This window comes from Sturnus vulgaris, chromosome 10 (genome assembly GCF_052056855.1).
Source record: "Sturnus vulgaris isolate bStuVul1 chromosome 10, bStuVul1.hap1, whole genome shotgun sequence".
NCBI classification, from domain to species: Eukaryota; Metazoa; Chordata; class Aves; order Passeriformes; family Sturnidae; genus Sturnus; species Sturnus vulgaris.
In genome coordinates, this window is record NC_142252.1 from 14,051,342 (window position 1) to 14,072,468 (window position 21,127).

The following is a 21,127-nucleotide window of genomic DNA, read 5'->3' on the forward strand; positions in this document are numbered from 1 at the left end:
GCTGCTGGGATTAAACGTTGGAGGAATGATGTGCTTGTTACTCAGCGAGCACATGTTGCCCCGCTAACTGCCAAAGGACAGTCGTCTGTTTTAGCACTTCTATAATGACTCGTTAAGCTTTGAGACTAAGTGCCAATATTTCTTACTCCCTACTTCACCTCTGCTTTATCCACAATGGTGTTGTGTTATAGAGGCAGCTCTTCACTGGGTTTAGTGTAGCCTGGAAAGAATTATTTGGAAAAAAAAATAAAGGAAACCTCTGAAAAAGTTACCAATAGAAAGATAGAGGGAAGTAGTAACACTTAACAGAAATATATGAGAGCAATTAATCTGAGCCAGAATAAAGTGACTATCTAGCCCAACAGCCTTCCTCCATCTACATCAAACAATTAGGAAAAAGTAAGAAAATATGATCTGTCCCCCAAATGCTCTCCCAGCTGCTAGCTATTTTCAGCTTAGAAAATTATCTGAGTCAGACATGGCTCAAAGTACATAAGAATTCTCAGTGGATTTCTCTTCTGTGTACTTGACCAGTCTCCCCTTGAGTTCATGTACATTTTTAGCATTATAGTGTCCTGTGGAAAGGATTTCCCCAGACCTGTTACATGAAGAAGCCTTTCTTTTTCTGTATTTTGAACTTGATTCCTGCTAGCTTGGGTTGATGCTTTGCACAGACCAGTACTGAACGAGATAGTGAATAACAGACCCCATCTACTTGTGATTGGAGAGACCACAAGCATACTCCTGCTAAGCTGTCTCTCACAGTTTTGAAGAGTCTTGGATCTTCTTGTTACCTCTCTCTAAACCATTTGCAGTTCTAGTAAATGCTTGTTGCAATGAGAGAAGCACAACAGCACACACTTGCCTCAAGTAAGGCATTGCTTTTCTTTAACCCAGGGGCTCAAAACCAATGGAGTCAATTCAGCTGGAGAGACAGCAGTTGTCATGTGGGGTACAGAAAGGAAAGCAGGCTGGTGAGTAGGCTGTTGTAGCCAAATGATGAGCTCTGTAGCTGTCAGTCCCTACAAGCTTGTGCTTAAAGTGGCATCTCAAGCTGTGGGTGGACCCAGCCTCAGTGAGCCATTTAGCCGCATCAGGAGGTGAGGATGGCCCTGCCGGAAACTCCGTGTGTGACGAAGCGTGGGGGATCACCTTGAGACACAATTTCAGCTTTTGGATGCTTTGAGCTCTGTTCTGCCTGATGAGCTGTGCTGGCAGCTGGCTGCCCATGGAGCAAGAGTGGGGGAGCTGGTTTGACTCGGATGTGAGATGCTGCCCCTCACATCCTCTAGATTCTAGATCCTCTACACATTCTCTCTAGAGGAGAGAAACCAGGATACCTGGGGTGTAACTGAGCTCCTTTCATAGAATATCCCAAGGACCCACAAGGACCATGGAAATCCAACTCCTGTTTTAGTATACATCTGCATAGTGAGATGAGCTGCAGCTTAAACCCCACTGATTGCATTGAGAAGATCTCCACCGAGTGTAGGGAAAGCCAAGGAGAGTTGCTCAGTCTGACATTTAGGCTGTGGGTACCTGCACATAACTCCACCCTGGGTGCCACCACACCTTCCTCTGCCTGGCTGTAGTGTAGAGACAATGCTGCCTTCTTTGCAAAGTACCTGTGGGACTAACCCAGGACCTGTGTGGACAACTGAAGGATTGTAAGTCTCAAAGCTGTTTAATATTACTCTGTCTGTACACTGGAACTGGGAAAAGGGGCTAGGATTTTAAGTAGAAGATGCACCATGAGAATTTTAGAGTACAGTTGAAATTCCTCATTTGTGCTTTAAGAGGCATTTGAGACTCCCAGCCATTCAGTAAACTCCCATTAAAAGCACATGCATTACAAATTTCTCACGTAAAAGTATTTAATGTTCAGTAGGAGTGCAGCTTGCCAGGGAGAATATGCTGGCTGCCTATTAAGAGAAACAGATGAAGGCAATTGCTTTCTAAGGGTTAAGTATGACCTGGTAAGCCAAGGCCTGCAGCATTAGCAAGTGCCAGCCAGCAGCTGGAATAGCTCAGTGACAGGATAACAAGTGCCCTGTCCTTCCATTCCTCCAAAGCCAGCCTTGCTCAGTGAAGGTTTCTAAGGCTGAATCAGCAACAGCACACAGGGCTCTCTAAAGGGCTTAGTCTTAATGGCTTCTGCACACTAAAGGTTAATGGTGGTGTCTTAGGAGGTAGATTTCAGAGGAAAAAGGGGTTTTTTTCACCGTTGTTTGGGGTTTGCTTATCCTCTCTATATTACCTGCAGCAGTGTGCTAACGCATAGGCAAAGTGGGCTGTGACCTCAATCAGCTAGTTAATTTTAAGCCCGTGCTTAAGTGATTTGCTAAAACTGTGCTTATTCAGAGAAAGAAAGCTGATTGTATTTTTCATTGCTCAAGCTAGGTGTTAACATCTAAGTGATTTTAATGATGAAGGGGCATACTATGCTTCGAAACAATTATTTACATTCCCATGAAAAACATTAGTATCAGTCAGTATGTCTGATGATTGATAGTCATGTTCATACTTTGCTAATAACCCCCTCAAAGCTACTTGAAGTACTGTATTGTACATTTACATTTTTATCTGTAATTTTGAGATGAGCAGAGCTCATTAAACCAAAGTATTTTTATGTCTTGTGTCAATAGAAAATGATCTTTTAAATGTTCAGAAGGAATTGGTTACAGAAGTATGGGAAAGAGAGGGAAGAAATTGTTTTCCTTTCATGTTCAGTACATTCTTCATCCTTTTGCTTTTTGATGACTAAACTGTTCTGTATTTGCAATTGAAAACTGTTGATTGGAAACTCTTGTGAGACTAACATAAATGGGGCTTGATTTTGAAAAACACATTCGTGATCGTTTGCCTAATTTGTGTGTGCAATTAGCATGATTGCCACTGGAAATGGCCATCTGAGAACAGACTGTTGGAGACTTCTGTCTTTTTCTGATCTGTTTTCTCTCTCTGCTCCTTAAGGTGCCAGCTTCTATGATGTCTAAATATTACCCATGGAAGTTTAATTTGGTAATATGTTTATTTATATCCTTTCATCTCTTACCTCTCTATTTTCAGGTGTTTGTTAAAAGGCTGAGAATGATTATTCCCTTCTGCTTCCTTTTCAAGTCCACTTGACAAAACGTAAAAGAGATTCTTTCATCTAAGTTGTTGATCATGCAATCTAGAGAGTCAGATCTCATTGGCAATTCTATAGACTCTTATATGGCCATAGTAATATTTAAGTAGTTTCCAGGTGTGCACAAAGGATTACAGCTCTCATCTGTCAAGTTTTTTACACCCTCCTGAGGAAACCTGTCCTCACAGGGGACATTTATTTGTGACAAGGTGGAATTGTTTCATTTTGCTTTGTTTTAAACATGTGATGAATTAAAAAGGTAAGATGGATGAGTCTCTCGAGTATTCCCTTCAGGGAAGCTGAGAAACCTGGTTCAGGTTAGTGATTTGAAGGGCATGTCAGCTCACGGCATCTTTGAGCTGACTTGCAGTCCTTTTTGTAGCAGCATGGTCTCAAGGTTCCTCAGTGGCTTCACTGCTGGGTAAGAGAAGGGAATGAGCTTGTGAACCCAGCCTCTGAGGTCAATACTCTCATTCCCTCCCGATGCTGGTGCTGGGGATTAAGCCAGTGGGAAACTAACCTATTCTTACTATTGGTATATTAAAAATGAATTGTTTTTAATCAAACCAGCCTTACCTGAGTCATCATGTGGCTACACAAGTGCTGCTGTTGTCAGGAGGGAATCAGCAAGAAAGGTGTAGCCTGAGGCAGGAAGAGGAATGGGTGGAATTGCCCCTTTTGGCAGCTACTCACACGTACCTGGGTTTGAAGCAATGGGGCACTGCCCCACTGCTGGTGACATTCAAATTGCATTCATTGCTCATGAAATATTCTCCATCCTGAGGTACAACTAAGTCAGATCTAAAGATTAGGTACCTTCCAGTCTGGAGTGTGACTCAGACCTATAGCTGCAGAGGTGGGAGAGCCAGGGCAGTGTACAGAAGACAAATATCCCCTGGGTCATTAATGATGGGATGGAGAGCACATACTGCCTGATTGCTTATTGGCTGTGGCCTTTCATGAAGAGTAAACTCAATTTTCCCAGTATTGACAGCTTCCTGGTGGAGGGGTCGTGCTGTGTGGCAGGCACTGAACTGCCAAGAACAAACGCACAGATACAACGTTAGGAATGATACCAGCAGTGTATTTTGTTCTTCTGTGCTCTATCTCCTTGTTGAGAAGAAACAATTTCTAGGGATTAGACATTAAGTATGTCAATTCTGGCCTATCTGCTAGCTAGGAAATCTGGAAAGTTAATGAAATCAAGTTGAGAAGGTGCTTCTTCTTTTCACTTGCTTGTTCCTGGCTTGGGCTGAGACTTGTTAAATTAAAGGAATGTGGTATCCTTTCCAAAAAGTTCCCCAAGCCAATCAAAACCTTTGTTTTTTTTGCTGCCCAGTTTTCCTGATCCTCCAAAAGCACAAAGATTTATTGTGCTATGAGGGAGAACTCTGGAAAGGAAAAAGCAGAACATGTTTTGTCAGGCATCATCAGTTTCTGCTGGCCCTAGCACTGCTCTTCCCCCTGCTCTGTCCAACCAAAGGCCCTCTCCATTAGCACAGCTCACTCAAGCATCTTCCCTCCTCATTCTGAGAGCTGTTCTAGCCCCTTCCAAACATATAATTATAGGCACGAAAAAAATAAATTTGTTCTTATTCAGCACCTGATAAAATGGTGACTCAGGCTTTTTCATTTTCCATTGGAAATGCAAGTTCTCGTGCATTCGGAGCACTCACCAGCACACAGCCTGAATCTTAAAGGGAACCCTGTCTGCCCCCTGGAAGGGCAAAATGGTTACAAATGCGAAATGCCAGGTGGAGACTCTCACAAGTAGCCTCATTTGGCCACATGGTGAAGCAAACCAAGGTCACTTAGCTGTCTTTGCACTTACCCTGCACTGTAGTTATCCCAGCAAAACCCCAACCTGCTCCCAGCTGTGGAGACCTGGCCAGGCTGGCAGCCTGGAGCTTTCTGGCCACTGGGGCTGCATGATCAGCCTGGCATTTGAGACAAAAGGTACCTGATCAGGTTTAGGATGGCCTTTGTGAAAAGGGTGACGACACTCTGTTCCTAAAATAAACATGTTTCTGTGCTGTGTCAGGAGATGGCTCATACACAGCCTGGAAGGAAGCAAGATACTTGCTGAAAGGCATAAATCTTTCTAACCACCTTCAGTGGTTATTTTTAAGCTCAGGGAATGCAGTGCTATGAATCCCATCCCATTAGGGCTGGAAAAGTGTTAGCCAGGAAGATTGGTGCTCTGGAGCATGAGAGCCCTCTTCCTCCTCCCCACATGACCTGCCTTGCAGAGAAAACCCCTGGGCTGTGACAAGACTGAGAGGATAAGGGGCAGCAGCTGTGCCCCACCTCTGCCAGGTTTTGTGAGGGAGGCTTCAAAGTCCTTCTGGTAAGATGGGTAGATGCAGCATATAGTTTGATTTTAATTTAAAGTAAACTCATTAAATGGTGTTTTATTGTATTCTTCCAGAGCATCCAGAGTTGTAGGATAAATATTTATGTAGAACAGCTGCTGAGTTAAGAAAAGATGCATCAGAAGTACAAATATATGTTTTTTCCTTTGTTTCTATCCAAAGGTCCCTGAGGACTTGATTCAATGATTCCTATGGGTCCCTTCCAACTCAAAATATTCTACAATTCTATGACTTTGTTGGAATCAATTATTTCTTATGCCCCTTCTGGACATGAGGCTTTTTTTTTGTTTGTTTTCATATAATTCCGGAAACAAATGCATTGATGAGATAAAAAACAAGTCCATGAGTACTTCTCTTTTATTTTGTGGCCAACCTGTGCCCAAACCAACCATGGCCTGGCAGCTTTTCTCAGGAGTATACTGGACCAAATCCAAATTAGTGTCTAGTCCCTCTTTCTCCAAGCATTTACACTTGCATCAATTGCTGATATAGCTCAGTAAACAGGACCCCTCATGGGAAAGACTGTAACATTTCTGAACATGAGCCAAAATCCTTTAATCATAAAGAGATAATCCGCTAAATAATTTGAGCCCAGCAGTCTGCAAGGCATGGGGGATGCTCTCTGGCTTTGCTCCCAAAGATTCAAAAAGTTCTTTAGAAACTGCTGCCATAGTGTATGATGCACTGGGGAGAGCTGGGAGAAGACAGCATTTCAGTTTGGGTCTGGTTTACCCCATGACAACGTAACTTCCTAAAAAAAACAAAAAAAAACCCCCCAAAAAAACCAACAAAAAAACCCCCACATCTTGGTCCGTTGGAGAAAAGGTGACATTTCTTCAGAAAAAAGAAGGCTCTTTTTATGGGGTATTTTTTATATCTAATTCTCCTCTGTCAAAATGTGGGTGCATTTTTATTGATGGAAGAAGTCTTTCTCTAAATGTTTGAGGATGTAGGAGCAGTGGTGCTTTACAAATTGCACTCTGTCAGGAAATGAATGGCAGGTGAGTGTGTATGTGTTTGTTCATGTGTTCCCACTGCCTGTAGTGCCTGGGTGAGCTCTCTCTGGCTATGTCATAAGCCTGGTAGCAGAAAGGCCTCCCCATCTTGGGCAGGGGTGGGATATGTTTTGGAGAGACAGGAGTGCAGGGTATCTGTTGTGTGGTCCAGTCCTTTGAGCGGCACACAGAACAGAGGAGAGTTCTGTCAGTGCCCCAGGAGCAGGATATTTGTCAGACCTGCAGCTCTTGGCAACTCCCTGGAGTCCTTTGAAAAGGGGCTGATAATGGGAGAAGAGATAGACTGGGATGGTGCTGTGGTGGGGTAGGAACTCCCTTGACTCTGAGTAGTCCCATTAGGAGAGCAGGGCACGTTTGTTGTCTGAGGGCTACGTGGGCGTATTGGCCCTTCCTGGTTACAAGAGAGACTTTGCTGTTGCCCCATCAGTTGTGGTGGTTGCACCTCTCTCTGTTTAAGTCTTATTGCATTATGCTGCTTTGAATGATCATAAGTCAGCAGTGACAGCCTCCCTGGAGTCTCAGACACTCAGACCTAACAAGTCCCTCGCACTGCAAAGCCTGGAGCTCCAGCTTAGGGCTCTGCCCCTCCTCTGCCCCCTGCTTGGTTGAGTCACCTTTGTAACATCTCACAATGATGCTGCCTCTTGGAGTGTGCATAATCGCTGGACTGGTACCTCTCCCCGCCTTTGTTATAGTAGTAGTCTTCTTTTTTTCCCTTTAGGTTGTTTGTAGTGAATCTGGGGATTTGCAGAGCAGAGGTTTGCATATTTTCTTTAATCTAGCTAGGTCCAGCAGCAGTAACAGTGTTGGTATGTTTGTCACATAAGCACATACCCATAGGAGCCAGTGTGCTGGTATAAATGATTCTGCAGTTCAAGCATTTTGATTTTTTCTCCTGCTATTTTTCTCATTCAAAATAAATAGATCATAGTTAGATGTGCCTGCCAATAGTTCAAATATACCTTCAGTTAGGTTCAGTAACATTCCATCTCAACCCATACTCCATGGGACTTTCTAGGTAAACTTATATCCCATAAGAAACATCAGGATTACTTCTGTCTTGGACTATAGTTAGTATTCTTCCAGTTAATGTGATCATCCCCAGAATAGAAAAATTTTGAGCACCCAGCTATTTTCAGCCAAGCCCCTGACGTGCCCAGCTTCTACCACTTGAAGGGAATGTCAGATATTTTCACATGACAGAAAAGCGTGGCAAAATTCTGTTCTATAAAATATTCTTAACTTTGGGGTTACTGTTTCTTTACTGGATTTCAATTTCTATTTATTCTTGAAACTTGCAGGAGGTACATATCCAAATCTGATAGATAGTTTTACAAACTACAGCCTAGTTTAGATGCATATGTGGGCTTTTTCCTTTAATGATAAGCCTCAGCAAGTTTGAAAATTAGTGATACAGACTGACAGATAGACCTGGAGGCATCCACAGCCTTAAAATATCAGCCCATGTTCTCCACCTTTTATTTACTTGTTGGTTTTTGTTAGTAGTGTAATATTCATGCAGTGAAACAAAATAAGGAACTGAAAAGAGCACTTTAATGTGCTTTTGTGGTACTTGTTAAAGTGCTATGTGTGTTTATCAGAATGAATCACTTGTACAAAATTCTGTGCTTTTTTGGCTTATTCCTGACACTGTGAAATACCTACATATCAGTGTAGGGAATGAAAGTACATTAAATATGAGGAGCAGAGATGCAGGTGAGGAGTATTTGTGGTGAATTCCTGTGACGATCAGGAAAGAGAAACCCATGAAGCCAGTTTTGCAGAATGTCCTGTGGCAGGCAGACTGAACTTGAATGTGTCCTGGTATATTTCCATAACGAAACAGAAAATCCTGCAGCGAGGCAGTCGATCAAACACTGCCGACGGCTCGCTCAGCCCATGCAGGAGCAGCCTCCTCACCTCCTGCCTACAAACGGGGTTTGAGCAGGGTGGGAGCAGCCATGGCTTTAAAACATTCCTTGCCATATGTCACAGTGCTACCTGAGCTCGCCAGCCTGACCTGCAGCCATGCGCAACACAAACAAAGTCCGTGTCCAGAAGACGTGTGCCAGGCAGAACATGTGTTCCTTTTCTCTCTGCTCTCCAGAATAGTCACTGCGCTTTTTTCCTCTGTAGTTTGCAGTTCCGCATCATCTGCAAGTCACTGGTGTTTTCTGAAGGCTGGAAATTTAAAAAGAAACACACCATTCACCTTCTGACTGCTGTCTGTGCTGTCTGCCAGCACCACGCAGGTCTCCTGTGGCATTAAGGCCAATGCCACCCACATCATTACCCAGCTGGGAGGCAGCTGCTGGCAGGGATAGCCACTTTCTGCAGAAGCAGGGAAAGACTGAGGCTTCTCACAGAGTGCACAGATGCTTTCCATGAACATATGCTTAATTAAGAGGCAAACTCACCACCTGCTCTGCAGTGTGGGTATCCAGGCTTCTTTCAGGCAGGTATTTGCTTTGCTGTGTGCTTATGCTTTTATAGGGGTCTGGAAGTGCTTTTGGTAGTGTTTGTGCAGCTGTGCCTGAAACCCCAGGCGTCAGGTGCTGTTAGCATGCAGAGCTGCCAGCTTCATTAAGGTAATTGTGCCCAAGGCCTTTCCTTCCTTATCCTGGTTTAATGAGGAGCCACAGCATCCCCTCGATGCTTCCCGTGGCTGCAGGGAGCTGCACGTGGGTGGGAACTGGAGTGAGTTTGCCCTCTGTTCCTATAGCCTTTGGGGCTGCTGCCGTCACCTTCCAAGCCCAGCACTGGGTAGGGAAGGTGAGCTCCTAAAGGCAGATTTTGCTGCTTAAATTAGCATCTTATCTTCTAAAGATGCAAAGAAATTCATTGCTCCCGTTTGAGCACTTGCCTCTGCTCGAATGCTGCGCAGGTTTGGAACCCCTCATCAGCCCTCCCCTAAGCCTCGGACTCTCAGGCTGCGGCCAAATCCCCAGCAGAGCTGGCAGCGCTGCGGCAGCCCGGGCAGGATAAATGGGCCATGCACTCTGCTGCGTTGGTGGCAGGGACAGATTAACCCTCTTTTGCAGAACCAGTGCAGTGATGGCAGCTGGTGGGTGGCTGAGAGAGAGTCCCTTCTCCCTGGGGCGCCCTGAAAATGGGCATGTGGCTCAGGGAGCTCCAAATACCTGTGCTGAAACAGAAGTCACTTAATATATCTGCCAAGCTCAGCCGGTTTTCTTTCATTGGACTGTTCTCCCTGCACCCATCTCAGAAATGCCTTTTCCACAGGTAAATGCATTTTCTGTGCCCAGTTTGTGATGCATATGACATCTTCAGGGAAAACAAACATTTCTCCTGCAGCACTTTCAGGTTTCTGGGTCCCAAGAAGAGATAATGCACAGGGATTTCAACCTGCAGCCGCAGAATCTCTACCAAGAAGCACGTGCAGAAATGCAAAATGCACAGCTGTGCTCCAGTCATGGAGCCATGTTCTTGTGCCCAGCAGGTTTCTAACCTTTTCACTCATTAAAGATGATTCAGGATGAGGACAATTAATTATTCACTAAGAGTCATTTTGAATTTTCACTGGCTGAACGAAGGTGCCTGTGGGACCGCAGGAAAACAACCGTGGCAGTGAGACAGGTGCTTGCTGCATGCTGGAACACTGGGTCAGAGCCCCTCAAGAGCCTGTCAGACTCCCAGGTACCCCACTTCCCAAGGGGAGGCAGCTCTGGGGGGAGCTGCAGCACTGTGCCAGCCTGCCGTGAGCTCACAGAAGCAACGAGCACAGAGCATGAACCTCCGGGGACCCCCAGAGCCTGCCTGGGTTGCTGCACTGTGTTGCAAAAAGCGAAGCTGTCCTGGACCTATGTTTTTCCAGCTGTGTAGACACACAGATGAACCAGGGGCTTATTGCTCTGCAGGACACGTTTTTCCCTGCTGTGAGATAGAAACCATCAGCTCAGGTATTGTAAGGTGAGAGGAGGAGCGGGAAGCCCACAGCCAGCTTGTATTCAAGACGTGAAAAAGTTCTGTTCGCTGTGGTTCCTACCTGAATGAGTCCTAGGAAGGCTGGTTTGAATTGTGCCTAGAGTCCTGCTGCTGAAGTGACACTGGCCCATGGGGCCATGTCCAGCTGTGGGCTGGGTCCCTGGCGAGGGTGCAGGAGCTCACGGCACTGGGTCTGCCAGCAGGAGAAATGTGAGTGGGGGTTGGCTTGTCCCTCTGTAAGCCCGAGGTGATTGCCCAGATTTCAGTGTGAGTAGGACCAGCATTTGCACCTCTTGCTTTTGGTGGGGCATCATGTGCCTGAGCCAGGGTTCAGCTCCAGCAAAAAGTGGCTGCACCTCATGCTGTTCACATTGGTGTAACAGGCACTGGCTGGGAATGCTTTGTACCAAGAAAATGGGAAGAGTCTTCTAAAATGCAACTATCCCACAGAAACCTTTTTCTTCTCATAGCATAAACTAACAAGGTAGAACACTAGCAGTGTTCTTGTTGAGTCTTTTTTTCCAAAAGGAGTTAATCTTATACCTGTTCTGTGCCCAGGGCTGTGCTGCAGACACAGAGGAGGCTGTTCTGGCTGTTACAAAACCTTGTTCAAAACAAAATCTATTGGAACAATTGCTAAGAGGAGAGCTTGGTGTTGGCCCACCGAGACTTTGCAGCATCCTGTGTGTACTTATTATTTGCTGTGATCAATGACACTGCAAAAGCTGTTTCCTAGGGTAGGAAATGCCTTATTGTATAAACAGGCTATACTGGGAAGGAAAATAGTACCCAGGAGAGAAAGCAGTGATGCATTAGAAGTAATGGGCTCTATCTGTGTGATTTTGTTGGGCAAGGTAACCTCAAAGATTTATTTAAATAGGGCAGAAATATGAGTGACTGCTACATTCTCACTTTGTAATGCATTTCCCAGTCAGAGAGCAGACAGCAGTAAAGGCATTGCTTTTTACAACACAAATTCATTTAAACTGAGGCTCTTCAGTACTTGTTCTGTGGTTAGTTAAAGCAATACCCAACACCTTTCTCTGAGTAGGAGAAGTGGGTATTCAGACAGGAATAGCTGCATTTGTGAGTTTTTTTCTGTTTGTTTTCTGCAAGTTTTAAAGATCATCTGAAGAAAAAATACTGAATAGTTGTATTTCCTGAAGGGAGAAAAGAAAAGAACAACTTAAGATTTGCACCTGTGATCTATTCTCAGTTCTTGCTGTGGGGTCAGGATGTGGGACCAAGAGAACCATGGAAATTTCCTTTTCCCAGGTGAGCCAGTACAGCAAAACCCATTTTATTCCGTTAAAATGGAATGGAGTGCTTGACATTAATGCTGTGGTGGAAAGCTGTATGCAACCTCTTTCCTACGTTAATTTCCTATTTTATAGGAGAAATTACAAATGTTGGGCTTGCATGACTGGCCGAGCAGAACTGCTCAAGGCAACATAAACAAATAGCTATGAATAACAGATCTAGCAGTAGACAAATGAACACAACTTGCTTGCAGACAAATGAACAAGCAGTACAGCTAAGGCCAAGCTAGTTAGCTAATGTTTTTCTTTGTAATCTGTGCACCTACATTACCCTGCAGGTGGTAATATCCAGAGCTGATGTGTTAGTACATTTGTGTGATCGGTGTCCCTTACAGCTTGGCAGTATACCCAGAGATGCTCCCCAGATTTTGCTGGATGTATATTCAGGCAGGTTAAGTGCAGAACCTAAGCTTCCCCTCTCTCATCTTTGTATAGGATGACTGTGCTAAAACAGATGGGAAAGGTGCAAAACCTGCCTCCCTTGTAAATTTTGTGTGTGAAAAAACTGCAAGTTCAGGTTTAGGCAGCTGCCTCCTGCTTCTGAGTGAATTCTGGATTGCAGTGACCAGGACCAGGCAGGAGGGGAAGGAAGTGTATAAGGGGTGGAAAGAAGCACTGAACCCATTTGTTCTCTCTCATTACCTGTAGACCAAGGCCAAGGAGTTTAATGACACCCACTCCAAGGCTCTGGTCAGCTTCTGACTTGGCTGCCTCTGGCTGCTCGAGAGTCCCCATCTCCTTCGCAGTGCTGTCCCCTGGCCAGTGTGGCAGGCACACTGCAGGGTGCTGCTCTGTGCTGTTATACAGGTGGTTTGTTCTGCCCTGTTGCTGGTTGCATTTTCAGCAGGGAGTGAAGGTGATCTTAAGGTGCACTCAGATTTTTGAGATCTGTAAAGCAGAGCAAGATCTGTGGAAGTAAACGGGCATTTCCAGTGTCATTTACAGACCTTTACATTTATCAGCAAGCAATTCTAGTACTTGGATTTGCTAGGTACACAGCACAGAGGCTGCATGGTGCAAAGGGGAAAAGCAGTTTAATTTAGTGCTGGAAGAATATCATATCTGGGGGTTTGTGCAGTGCCAAAAAATTTGGAGAGAAGGAAGGAGATTTGTCATGCTTAGTCCAAAAGTCCAACAGAAAAAAATACACTCTGTTTTTAACTTTTAAAAAGACTTAAAGCTTTGTCAATAAAAGAACAGGCAGGTATTTGACGTGCAGAGAAGTAAATTTTCTTTCTTTTCAGTTCTTCCAATTTTTTTTTTAAACTACCACTGTAAAATACCACAAATTCAATGGACTAGTCAAACCGCATGCAATTTTTTAAATTTTTTTTTTAAACGTGGAGACGGTGAAACAGATAATTTCATTAACCTGCCACCCGCAGCACGGGGCACCTGCGCTTCTGTTGCAGAGCAGCCACGAGTGCCAAGGCTTTTGACGTGGAGAGGAAAGCCCTGCTAAGAGCAACGCGGAGCTGCTGCACCTCACTGGGAGCGGGCGGTGCCCCGGGCAAGGGACAGAGCCGCGGTACAGCTGGGGACACGCTGCCTTTGGAAAGGCCTCGGTGCCAGCCGCAGCTGGTGTGAGTTGGGGCCGCTGTGGCCGTGAGTGTGTGGCTGTGAGCGTGTCCCTGAGCACCAGGTGGCAGTGCTGCCGCGGGCACACGGCGCTCCCGCGAGCCGTGGGGCGCCGGCAGTGTCCTGCACGGCCGAACCCCGCCGCCCCTCCTCTCTGCGCGCCGAGCATCCCTCTCCTTTCACCCATTGCTAGGCCACACTGCTTTTCCGAGCGTAAGCCGAAGTGGTGTATTTCAAATTTCTGCTGAGCAGAGAGCCCCACCCTTGAGCCCGAGCGCTTGTCCCTGTTTTGTCGCACAGACGCGCCGGAGGCTGCGGGTCTGCGGGCAGCGCGTGGGAGCTGCCCCTAAACTCTGGCTTTCAGAGGAGCATCTCGGGCTGCCAGCAGCTCCATTTCCCTCCAGCTGAGCCTCCAGGAAGTCCCGGTCCCTGGTGCAGTGTCCTGGGGTAGCTTTGGTGCGTGCGGGAGCCCCAGCTCCCCTGCCCTGCAGGCAGCGGAGGAATGCCCGGCTCAGCACCTGTGCAAGGAGAGCGCTCCCGCTGCGCCTTGTGAGAGGCTGCTGTGTGCAGAAGTCCTGGTTTATTAATACAGGCCTTTCAGGTCCTTGTAAAAAAAAAAAAAAATCCTCAGTGTTTAGGGATTGCTTTTTTCTTTTTCATTTATTTTCTTTTCCCCGTCTTTTCCTTCCCTCCCCAATTTTTCACCCTTTCCCCTCTTCCCCCTTATTTCTTCCCCTTCTTACCATATTTCTTTTCCTTCCTTTTATTCTTCTTTTCCCGTCCTTTTTCTTCTTCCCCTTCCCTTTTTCCCCCTTCCCTTTTTCCCCCTTCCCTTTTTCCCCCTTCTCTTTTTCCCCCTTCCCTTTTTTCCCCCCTTCCCTTTTTCCCCCTTCCGTTTTCTTTCTTTTTCTTCCTTTTTCCCTCCCCTTTTTCTTTTCTTTGTTTCCCCCTTTTTTTTCCCTTCCTTTTTCTTCCTTCCTTTTATATGTTTTCCCTTCCGCCCTTACCTTTCTTTAATTACCTTTTTGTTGTTTCCGTTTTTCCCGCTGCCTTTTCCCGGGGCCGGTGCCCGCGGTGGGCGCAGCTCCGGCTCCGCTAGGCGGCGCTGTCGCTCCGCAGCCGCCGGGCCGTGAGGGGAGCGCCGCCATGGGGCTCGTGTTCGCTGCTGGGCATCGCGGCCTTCGGGGCGAGCGCTCGCAGGCCCTGAGCACGACGGAAATAAAGAAAGGGAGGCAGAGCGGCGCTTCAGAAAGGCGTAGTTTAAGATTAGAGTCGGTAGCGGTGTCCTTCCCATATAAATTCAGGGCTGCACACTCAGTCTGGACTGATTTAAGTAGGCAGTGAATTTTATCCTAATTTTCATAAATCCCTGTGGGTTTGCTTGAGAACGTCCAGCATCTCTTACAGCACAAAGAGTGCACGTTCCTGTGTAGGGTACCACTAACTGTGGCTCAATGTAGATGGTCAGCCCCAGGGGGGCAACATTGTAACTTGATGAAAAGAAACCCAAAGTTGGTTTGGTTTGGTTTTTTTCTCATTTAATTGTTGATTCTTATATTGTTGCTCAGTTTCAGCAGTAGTTCTGGTGTGGTCTGGTCACATTGTGTGGCAGTGCTCTCCCTTTCCTACTCCTGTACTTGGCTGCCGTCCCCCTCTGTTGTGTGTCAGTCTGGAGATCCTTGTGCCCTGGGATTGTTCACCTTCATCATAACAGGGATTAATTGAGTCCCTTCCAATCTCAGCTGCAAATACCTAGTCCAAACTATTCCACATGCAAAAGGAAGAAAATAGGCTTGCTCCAATCCACAGGCCCTTGGGAATAAAACTGGGAAAGCTTTGGCCTAGGTGCAGCAGTGACCAGGATGCCCTCAAATAAAAAATAACATTGGATTTAAAAGCAAAATTAATTATTTTACCAATTTTAGAAATTCCCCCCTTCCCCCCAAAATAAATTAATAGCTTGAGGAGCTTTACTTTCTTTCAAGACTTTACCTAATTGCATTTCCAATTTTTCCATGAGAGATATATTCCAAGATAGTTTGTAATTCCCTCCACCCCCGAGACAGGGGGAAGTTTACAACCTTCTGAGGTTTCCTGAAGACTAACCATTCAAGGGTTAAATAATGCAGGAAAGGAACAAGATTAATTTAAAGTAAAATAAAATAGTTCTGTGACCCCATTATTGATTTCCTTTTTTTTTTTTAATTCATTGTAGGAAAAGAAGACAACTTGGTGCTATACTGTATTTTACTATTTTTCACTCTCCTTACATGCACAAAAAAAAAAAGCCTGGAAATTTTCTGAAATTGTATGTGCTGAGAGCTGTAATCCTATAACCCTGTGAGGCACAGTCACTCTAGTCATGCTGCTGTCGTTGGATTCCTCACTTATTTATGCAGGATGGAAAAGGATCTGAGTGGGAAACATCTTTGTGAAGCCCTGATGTTTCCCCAGAGCAGGATGAAGGCTGCAGGACTAATCCCTGTTTTGCACACTGGAAGGACAGGGCTTTCCTGATGCCCATGAGTCTCTTAGCAGTGAAAATGGTTTTGTGGCTGCAGCCCTGGGGAAATGTGAGCTTGGGTGGGTTTAGTCGGTCCCCATCGCTTGCCTGGTGGGGCACCTCTATCTCTCCTGCCTCTGGGCTGCTGAGCTCATGGTTCTGGGGGCAGAAGAACTTTGGGTCTGAAAAATAAAGCCCTGGTAAAGCAACCTTGTCATTTATTGCAGTGAGAATACAGGAGTCCTATAAACATGATGGAAAAGCTGATGAGGGGGCGAGAGGGGCTGAGGGGCCAAGGCTGCTCTGCAGCATCTGTGCCAAGCTCTCTCCGTATGGCCTCACAGAGGGGAGCGAAATCTCATGGGGTCTCTGCTCGAGGTGCAGAGGAGTTGATCTGCAAGCAGAGGGGACGCTGTCAGAGTTGTCAGCTGAAGAGTGCCAGTCCCTTCCGAAACGGGAGCCCTTCCTCACAGCTCCATCTGTGCGAGCATGGGGAAAGCTGGGCCCCCTCCATCAGCACCTCTTGCCTGTATTTCGTGAAAAATCCCACCCTGAAATCCATCTGCCCCCAGGGAAGTGTCTTTGTAAGTTTTCTCACGGGGAAGGCTCACAAAAGCAGTATCATCACCCTGATGTCATGGATGGAGGAACTGGCAGTGGGCAGGAGGGTACGCACCTGTGGTCACTTGGCGGTCTGGTGGCAGTCAAAGTGAAGTTGGTCAGGCTGGTGCTTTCTCTTGGCATTGAGGGTGATCTGCAGTGTTTGTGTCTCAAATGCTTCAGTGCTGTGCTTATGAATCAAGCAGAAAGACTGCTTTAAAAGCAGGCAGTCTAGTTTTAGAGCTGGCATAATCATAATTCCTATGCCACTAGGAGCGGGGGGGAGGAGCAGATAAAAATCAGAAAATTAGCATTTATTACAATAAAAGCCAAAGTGCTAGAAGCCAAAACTGTCATTGTAATGTGAGCTCTTCTTTGATAGTGTCCTATTACATCGTATAAGAGGTTGAACACGCGTACGAATATCTTGGTTGGTAATTATCTGATTTGTGATATGTAGCTAATGTGAATTTGTTGTTCTGTACATTATGCAGCAGCAATTCATTTCTGAACAACATTAACTGGCACTATAGCAGTTCAGTGCAGAAATTACAGACATAAACATATGTTTCACTTAGGCCGAGTAGCAGCTAAGTCGAGACACCAGCAATCTTGGTCAGGGGAGATGTGGGGTGAAGAGATGAGAGTACATCTGTTCCTATCTCACCCTGGCAACAGAATCCTCCTCTCCCAGATGATGCTGGGTATCCTCAAATTATCCAGCAAGCAGAAAAGACCTGTGCAGACAGATGTGGGTACCAGCTGGCCAGGGGATCCCACATGTGGGAGCTGACATCTTCCCTATTCTGGAATGAGTTTGTGGAGAGTGGTGTCTCTGCAGGCTGCAATAATCAATAGCAAAGATCTGCAGGAGTGGCTTTCAAATTAGATAAGCTTTGGAGCTGATGTCTGAATGATGGTAACAATATAAACACTTAACTGAGTGCACTCCTGTCACTGCATCCCTAACAACTCTTAGATAAGACCATTTCTATTTTATGGGATCCTATTTGCTTTCACTTTATTTAATGGCACCACTAAATAAAAACACTCAATAATTGTTGTTGCTTACTTCAATTCATCAATTAAATGCAAGGCTATTAGTATAGATATATTTTAAGATGGATCAATTAGCAAAGGTTAAATCAAAAACCTTACTGAATGCACATCAAATGTCTCCCCATTCTGAGAGTATTAAAAAGAGATTTTTTGAAAGACCAAAAGTATTGGTGCTACAGATAAGAGAAAGGATCTTTTGGCTCATGTTATTCCAGGCTGTGTCACATAATTTTTTCTCAAATATGCACAAAAAGCCTCCTTGGAACAGAAGAAGCAGAATGAGAGCAGAAATGTGCCCACTGGTCCTGTTGGAAGTGTCTTACTCCTCTGATCGCTAGAAACCATGTCTAATTTCTAGTCTAAATTTATTCTTGGCCAGTTTCTACCTGTTTCCTCTTGTGCCAGCATTGTCCTTCAGCTTATCTGTCCTTTGACTGCTGTTATTTATGCCCTGTTTACATTTCTTTCTGCCTGGGCAATGAAGATCTATGAAACATGTCCATTCTGCTTTAGTTTGTAGTCAGTTTCACTTTCTTAATTGCTCTAGTGCCAGGGTTTCAAACAACACAAGGGAGCATCCTTTGTTTTAAGAAGAAAAGTTTTCATTGAAGCTGCACAATATTGTGGGCATATTTCCTGTTTGACTGAGGGTTTATGAATTCTCTATATTTTTTCAATTTTTATTTCCCCATAAAATTGGAAAGCTGGGTCAAATTTAAGCTGACAGAGTCCATGTCAAATGATTAAATAAATAAAAAAAGAAAGAAGGCTTTTCAGACCTTACATTGTCCCAGGAATCAAGGAAGAAAAGGGAGAGAATTGCAATAAATGCTGGAGCTATCCATGTGCAAATAACAAGGCTGGGAGTAGCATGTAGCCTTTTCTAGAAAAAATGCCTAGCTAAGGAGGAGTTTACCTCCTTAATGCCAACTATTTTTTTTCATGAGGAGCTTCATAGGAGTCAGTCTGGCATGTTTAACTGGGGTGAGAGCTGGTGCCTGCTGCACAGGGATCTCTTGTACACACCACACAGAGCATTGGTAGTGTAAGGGGCTGACGCTGGAGCTTATGGGGAGATCCCTGGAGCATCAGTGAGATCTGGAAGTTTGTTTCATTAATGTAGATTTTGATAATCCCAACCCACGTTTTTTTGGCTCAAGGCAGCTAAGACTTGCTGATGAATAAGCAAGGACCTCAAAGTTGTTGAAGGTAATGAAGTGTCTATGAATTATGCTCTTTCACAAGGACATGTTTGAGTTGCATATGCTCCTTTTACTGCTACTGTCTTCAAGCTTCTTTACCTGCATCTTTAATGAGGAGACAGACACTGCCCTGGTGGATCTACACACTTCATTTCCTAAGTGCCCGACTTCATCAGTGCAGACTTAAAAGTAGCTCTGAGTCACTTCCCTGTCAAATCAGTTTTTTCATCTGAGGGCACCTTCTTGTACCCCACATTTTACAGCATTTGAGGTGGTCTGAAGTGGGTATTAGAGGCACTAGAAGTATCTAGTTTAGTGTCTGAGTTCTAGAAGTACCTACTCTAATGGACTGAAGAAATAATAGATTTGCCTCTTAACACTGAGAAGGGAACATGTATTACTGGAATTCTTTAGCAAACAGAAGGCTTCCCAGAGCCAAACAAATGAGCAACAAAGCTTGCATCAGGCTTCTGAAAACGAGTTAGGGGAGAGAGAGCATCCTTGCAACCAGATCACAGCTACCCTGTCCAAGCCACTGACAGGCAGCACAAGCCAACCCTCCTCCAAGCTGGAACTGCCCAGCATGTTTTGTTTCACTTCCTTTGTATGGAGAGGTTGCCTAGGAATACAGAGCCTCTGGAGCTGAAACAGGGCCTCTGGAAGACAGAAACGTCAGTGGGGCCTAACTCTGCAGAAGAAGAGCTATCTCAGGAACTAGGCAGTTCTGTGAAAATAATTTTGTGCCTCCTTTTCCCTAGTGCAGAAAATCTGAGCTGTAAGAGTATTAGGATTTCAGCCCCTTTGCTGTTCTGGCCTTCTTTCAAGACTGAAGGATGCCTTTTGGGCAGAAAATCCCAACACACCTCTGCGGCTAATGGATAGCTGGTCATCTCTCCATGGAGTGCTGAGGATCTCTGTTGCCATATTGCCACCTGAACCCAGCACAAAGCCATGTTCTCCTTAATTGCTGACAAAAATGTCTCTTCAGATGCCTCCCAATAATTACTCAAGTACCTACTTAAGTGGCTTTTAATTCAGGCTCCTCACCCCCACACTTGTGCATTTTCCAATTGCCAAGCACAGCTTGTATAAGCTTCTGCCAAAAGAAAATACTAATACCCTGCCCCTCGCTCATGCAAGGTGGTATAAATGTGGTTTGTACTACCTTGCATGCACTTCAGTGAGCCCATAGCATCTCAGGAGATGGTATTTCCAACAGACTAGAGCAGGAACATTCAATCATAATGAAAGATGAAAGCTCTAATTGTGAGTTTCCTATATCTGACAACACTTGGCAGTTCTACAGCATCTCTTGCACTGCTGCTGGCTACTTTGCCAGCTCCTCTCATTATCGGAGGCTGCCCCTTGCCCCTGTGCTGGGGCAGGAGTGCCCATGGGCTCCTGTAAAAGCTCTGGGGGCAGGTGGCAAGGATAAGCCATAGACATCATGCTGGGTGCCACAGGAGGCAGCTGATGCTGCCCATGGGCTGGTGGGAGGGCAACATTTCCAACTTTGCAGCCTTCTTTGTGGGAATAGAAAGGGAAGCTCAGTGCATCCTGTCCTGTCATCCTGTAGGACCCAGCTGCATTGAGCAGGGAATTCTTTAGATCATGACTTTATGGGTAAGCAGGGTCTGTTGCCTGTAACTCGTAGAAGGCATTGCTCTCTCTGCTTAATTCCACTGTTTTACTGGGGAAGTCTCCAGACACCAGGTCCAATCAGTGACCAGTTTGTAGCAGCCCTTTAATGGAATGTTTTTTTCTGTTTCTGATGGAGACCCAAGGGATGCTAACTCTGTCCCTGAAGTGAGAAAAGAATGTGCATATGAAGGGGGAGGGCAGGCAAGCATGGCCAGGGAGGAAGAAAGAAATCACACTGTACAGGAATTCCTTGTCCAAGTTAGAAGCTGTAGAGAGGTCATGAATAAAAGATGCAAGGAAATGGGGTTGCCCATGTCCAAAAGCTGTTCTTGCAAAGTCCTAGAAGAGCCATAGAAAGTGATTAGAACAGCTATTGCATCTTCTCCTTTAGGCACTTACAGGAGTTCAGCAGTCTGAGAGCAGAAAAGGCAGGGACTGTAATTTAGAGAAACACATGTGAGTGGTACAGGCTGGGAGGTTGTGATGGATGCATCCAGAAGGAGTAGCCAAACAATCAAGAGAGGTGCTTTTTTCCCTTGAAAAATGCCGCTTTATCAAAACCATACAAGGGAGAAAGGAAATAATCATTTCAGAAGAGCATGTTGCACAGGGATTTCAATGCCAAGTTTCCTGCCACTGCTCTGCCTACTGCAAAAGCAGAGACTTGGTGTGGACAGTGGTGAGACCACCACTTCTACCACATCAGTGGCATGTCTGGCATGTCATAGTGAGCTCCAGAAGATCTCATTTTCATTTCATGTG

At 45.4% G+C, this 21,127-nt stretch overlaps 1 protein-coding gene and 1 long non-coding RNA gene across 3 annotated transcripts in view; one reads left to right on the forward strand and one right to left on the reverse strand.

Moving 5' to 3' along the window:
• The window catches only part of FGF12 (fibroblast growth factor 12), a 216,919-nt gene that overhangs the window by 89,083 nt on the left and 106,709 nt on the right, over positions 1 to 21,127 (forward strand). The gene's annotated exons all lie outside the window — the stretch shown is intronic.
• On the reverse strand, positions 7,417 to 16,714 carry LOC148222666 (uncharacterized). Its single transcript, XR_015805737.1, has 4 exons — positions 16,540 to 16,714; positions 14,382 to 15,227; positions 12,425 to 13,964; positions 7,417 to 8,699 (listed from the first exon to the last, which is right to left on the reverse strand). It is a non-coding gene; the product is annotated as an uncharacterized LOC148222666 (long non-coding RNA).